Raw genomic sequence first — 5,543 nt, forward strand, 5'->3', positions numbered from 1 at the left:
AGCTGGTGCAAGCTGGCTCATGATGAGAGGAGCTTATGTTTTTTACAAATTAACCATTGGTGCCTACATAGGCACTAGACAGCAAATAGTGCACCAGCACAGGGGGAAAGGACAGGACTGCACTGTATTTCATAAATATGGTGCATTCCTGCCCTTTCACATTGGCGTAGGGCAGCACAGCAAGAAGACTTGCGGAGCTGCCCTATGCCAATTCCTCATAAATGAGGCCCTAGGTATACTACACAAGGTCACATTTTTTATTTTTCGGCACAGGGAGATTAAGAGATTTGTCCACAATCACAGGATGTTGAGCCGATGCTGAGACTCGAACCTGGTTCCCCAGTATCATACGTTAGTTGGCTTGAAACTGGTTCATCCTTGCAGCACCACACCACTGCTCTAAAGCAACTAACCAAGAACATGCCCTTGTGAGTGTAGTGTATTGACATGTTTAGTCTATTAGGCAGTTGCGGCTATAAGTTTAACCATGTTCTGCTCTTGTACGAGAACAGTAAATCAGTGTGCTATAATCTTAATCTATTGGGTGATGAAATTGTTGCCATTAATCTGTCTCTAGATGGAAAGTCCATATGGCAAGAATTTAATTTCTAAACATCTTCTCCAATGAATGAATGATGAAACTATGTATTGAGCGCAACCGTGCCTAGAGGTATCCATCAAGGAATCTAAATAGGCTTTATGAATAGGTATGTTTTCAGTCTTTTTAAAACCAGATTATTATTCAGTAGCAAGAGCAGACGAGGCAGCTTATTTCAGAGGGTATGACCCATAAAAGAAAAGGAGCAGCCCCCAGCTCTGGGGAGCTTTGTTTTGGGTATTCTCTGTGTTGTATAGAAGAATATCTCATGGCCTGGGGTTGGATGTAAGGCCGAAGAGGAGATCTAAGATAGACAGGACTGGTCCCCAAGATATCAGTATGTATGATACACTCAGATTTAAAGACAATTCACTTTCAATGGACAAACAGGGGAGCTTGTCTAGAAACACTTGGCAGATGTGCAATGTGGAACATTAAAAAGCAGATGCCCACATCATTCTGAATATTTTGCAAGCGGTTAAGAAAATACTTCAATAGGGCATTTCCATAGCCCAAGCAAGAAGAGAGTGATGCCTGGAACGCAGGAGAAATAAAAAAATTGATGGATAGAATGTTTTAATTAATATCAGCCTCTGGTAATTACTTGGGGCCGCAGCCCAGTCCAAAGACTTTTGCCCATAATACCACCTCAAATTAGACTCAACCATATGCAAGTCAACCTTCGTACTGCTCCAACAGGAACAGTCCAGCCTGAACTCCCAGCTCAGATCTTCTCTGAACCAGAACACAAGCAACCCAAGACTGGTTTCGGCCTAGTTGGGACTGTTCAGAGGAGTAGAGCTTGGTTCCAGTGCCGAATGAGCAGGACCTACATCTGGGCATATTCTTCTCACTTAGGGAGTCACGTTGAAAAAAAGTGATGGATGTAATGCTTGAATGAATCTCAGCCACTGATAATAACTTGCAGACACATCCCAGTCCATCGACTGAAGGGGCCCAACTAGACCAAAACCGGTCTTAAGAAATTTGTTATAATCTCCAAAATTGCCTCATTATCATAAAGCACTCTCAGCTATTTGTTTATCTCATGGAAAACAAGCATGATTCATTAAATCAGCTAACATTTATATGCAGATTTATATGTTGAATATATCCCACCTCAGCGATGTGAATGTTATTTGAAACACTTTCTTCTGAATTCCAATCATTGGCATCTGACTTGAGAGCGACAGATAGTAACGATTCAAGGTACTTCAGGGTAGTGGAGATTTCAGTTGGTTCTGACTCAAGAGGGACACCTAACAGTGGTTAATTTGTAAAAAAATAAGTGCCAGGGCTCTCACCAGGAGGCAGCTTACACCAGCCCATTTCTCCGGTTAGAGCTGCCTAAAATAGAACCAGTTACTAACCTTGAAAGAGGGGAGGGGATATGGCGTAATTGCCAGAGCTGCCGACTTCGGAGCTGGGGAATCAGGTTCGAGCCTCAGCGTGGGTTCAACATCCTCTGATTCTGGGCGAATCACTTAGGGCCACATGCATCAAAGTACAAACCGGTCGCAAACGGGCAGATTCTCAGAATCAGCCCCTTTGCAACTGGTATTTTTGCATTTGGGATGCATCATCCCAAATACAAACATCGCAATTTAAGTAATCGCAAAATTTGTGATTGCTTAAATTGCGATTGCCTTTAAGGAATCGCAAATTGCGCTTCCTCAAATGCAATGCATGATGCCATTGAAAATAGCAATTTTGTCATTAGGGGACGCAAATTACTGTCAAATGAAACTTGATGGTATTTTACAAAAACTTAAGTGCATTTTTCAAAGTTCCAGGTTACAGACACACATGCCCTTGGGGCATGTGTGTGTGCAACATGTGTTCACTTAACAATTTCAGGAGTGCAACAGGGTATCCTTTTGGCACCCTTGCATCCATGAAATTGCATGCGCAATTTGCGAGTTCCAATTGGGTACTCACAAATTGCACACGCAATTCCCTTTAATTCCTATGGGCCTCTGGGCCCTTAGTAATGAATGGAAATCAATTCCGTAATTGGGACTCGCACTTTGCGAGTCACAAATGGGGAATTTGTAGGAATGGCAAATTTGTTTGCGATTCCTACATGCCTAGGCAATATCAATTCTTTAATTGTGATTCCTTAATTATCACAATTAAAGAAACGCTATTGTCTATGTTGATGCATGTGCCCCTTAATCGCTTCCTGCCTACCAAAAAGTAATGTGTTCTTAACTGGTGCTCATGAAATGTGCTGGTCTTGTAAATTAAGTGCCGGTGTTGAGAACCGTAAACTACCGGTTCAAATTAAGCACTTACACCTAGTACCCACTTGAAGTTTTGCAGATTTTTGAAAGGATTTTGAGGATTTTGCATCTGCCTTGAGGGTAACAACTTGAAGTACTGCAGGTATGTGAATGTCTTGTCAGCCTCAAGAAAAATCCACAGTAAGAAACACACATGCACACATGCAGGCAGACAGACAGACGGACAGATAGATAGATAGATCAATAGATAGATCAATAGATAGATAAGAATCTTTCATAAAATATCTTTATCTATTGTTTTGCCCCACTGATATTGACATTCTGCTTCTTTCTACCAGAGCATATATCATAGGGCTTGTGCTTTAACATAAGCAACTGCGATTAATGTTACACATGTACAGTGCCAATCAAAACACAATTTACTCAGAATAAGGTTGATGGAATTAGAATTGACCAGTGACAGCTAGTATGTATGTATACTAGAAGGTTATCACAAGTGTTTCATGATAATCAAGATATGTATTGAAAGTTACCAGCATCATGTTTAAAAAAATCATAATACAAATATATACATTTAAAAGTCTCTTAGTCACCCTCTTTAACTATTGTGCTGCCACATTGCCATTCATATTCATACTTTGTTGCGCCATATCACAGAAGCTAGATCAATGGGTCAGTCCACTTTATCTACTAGATACATTTATTTTGAGTAATTGCATGTTTAGTACAAAACATAACCTTCAAGGGCAGATAATTGAAGACACTTATATTTACCTGCGACTGCCAGTACAGATGTATAGTAGAATGTCATCACTTACTTTGATACAAATGAGGACGTTTATTCTGGTCTGCAATATTGCCCCATAAACACCAACCACTTTGGCATATTTATTCATCCTATGGAAAAAAAACACAAATCATTAACAAAGTAAAAGTGTATATGCAAAGGTATATGTTGAACCCTTATCCCCTCACCTTTATGAAGGTTATTTGAAGTACTTCCATCTGTCTCTAGCAGGAAAACCTAGTAACCGCTTAAGGTATTGCTGCTTCATGAAAGAATTTTCAAGCTAGGGCTTCTAACTCAAGAGTGAACTCTTTTTATACGACTTGAGGTACTGGAGGTTTGTGAGAACTTCAGCTTGATCTGACCAGAGGGACACATAGTAACCACTTTAAGTACTACTAGGTACTGTATTCCTTCAATACCACTGGCAGAGATGTAGCCATTAGATTAATATATTTTCCTTTCTAAATGCCACACAATCTACCACAGAATATATTATTTATAGTTACCTGATATTTTTATTGAGGTTTTCATGAAAAAGAAACTACAGAACAGATGATGTTTCCAGACAGAAAGTGCCCCCACCAAACAAAACCACCTCAACACCTTTACCCTCTCAATTCAGTTATCACACTAAGAATCACACTGTGTTCAATGGAAGTTTCATATACCTTGTGCAGATGTGTAAATCTGTGGACTCTAGTGTAATATTGTAGCTTGAGGGTTATCAGTCTATCAGCTGGTACAATCTCAACTTCCCAATGCAGGGTTCTTGCCCTCCCATATCAACTGATCAATAAGTTGTTGCAGTTTGTCCAGTGTTTCTGGAGGCGGAGTCTGGGGTACCGTTTGCATCCAGTAGAGGACCCCTGACCCTGCTTGCAGGACAGGTCGCTCCCCTGCTGCAGCACAGCTCCACCTGTGTCCCAGCGCCTCCCTCGCTGACGCCGCTTCTCCTGTGTAGCCGCCCATTCCGCTGCTGCTCCCCGCTGCTCCCCTGCGGCCCGCCCCCTTGCCACCCGCTCCTGCCTCCCAGCTGCTCCTCCCTCCCTACCCACCTTAAATTGCGGCTGCTGCATGACAGCAGGAGTGACCCCTGACCCTGCTTGCGGGACAGGTCGCTCCCCTGCTGCCGCATAGCTCCACCTGTGTCCCAGCGCCTCCCTCGCTGACACCGCTCCTCCTGTGTAGCAGCCCATTCCCGCCACTGCTCCCCTGCTGCCCCGCCCCCTTGCCACCCCGCTCCTGTCTCCCAGCTGGTCCTCCCTCCCTACCCGCCTTAAATTGCAGCCGCTGCGTGACAGCAGGAGTGACCCCTGACCCTGCTTGCAGGACAGGTCGCTCCCCTACTGCCGCACAGCTCCACCTGTGTCCCAGCCCCTCCCTTGCTGATGCCGCTCCTCCTGTGTAGCAGCCCATTCCTGCCGCTGCTCCCCTGTGGCCCCACCCCCTTGCCACCCCGCTCCCGCCTCCCAGCTGCTCCTCCCTCCCTACCCGCCTTAAATTGCAGCCTCTGCACGACAGCAGGAGTGACCCCTGACCCTGGTTGCAGGACAGGTTGCTCCCCTGCTGCCGCACAGCTCCACCAGTGTCCCAGCGCCTCCCTCTCTGATGCCGCTCCTCCTGTGTAAAAGAGGGTGGTGATGGACGGAGCGTCTGAACCAATCAAACACTCACACCCAGTCAACAGATCTGGGTTTAATCCATCACCGTTCTTTAGCCCACTCTGCCACCCCAGTTCAGACATGGCCATATGCAAATCAGTCTGACCCTGTGCCTCATGGGAACAGTCCAGTCTGAACTGCCAAGCCATGCCTTCCCAGGACCAGAAACAAGCTTCCTAGGACCGGTTTCTGAGTGGGCTAAAGAACGGTAATGGATTAAAACCAGATCTGTTGACTGGGTGTGAGTGTTT

This window comes from Lissotriton vulgaris, chromosome 6, assembly GCF_964263255.1.
Source record: "Lissotriton vulgaris chromosome 6, aLisVul1.2, whole genome shotgun sequence".
Taxonomy (NCBI): domain Eukaryota; kingdom Metazoa; phylum Chordata; class Amphibia; order Caudata; family Salamandridae; genus Lissotriton; species Lissotriton vulgaris.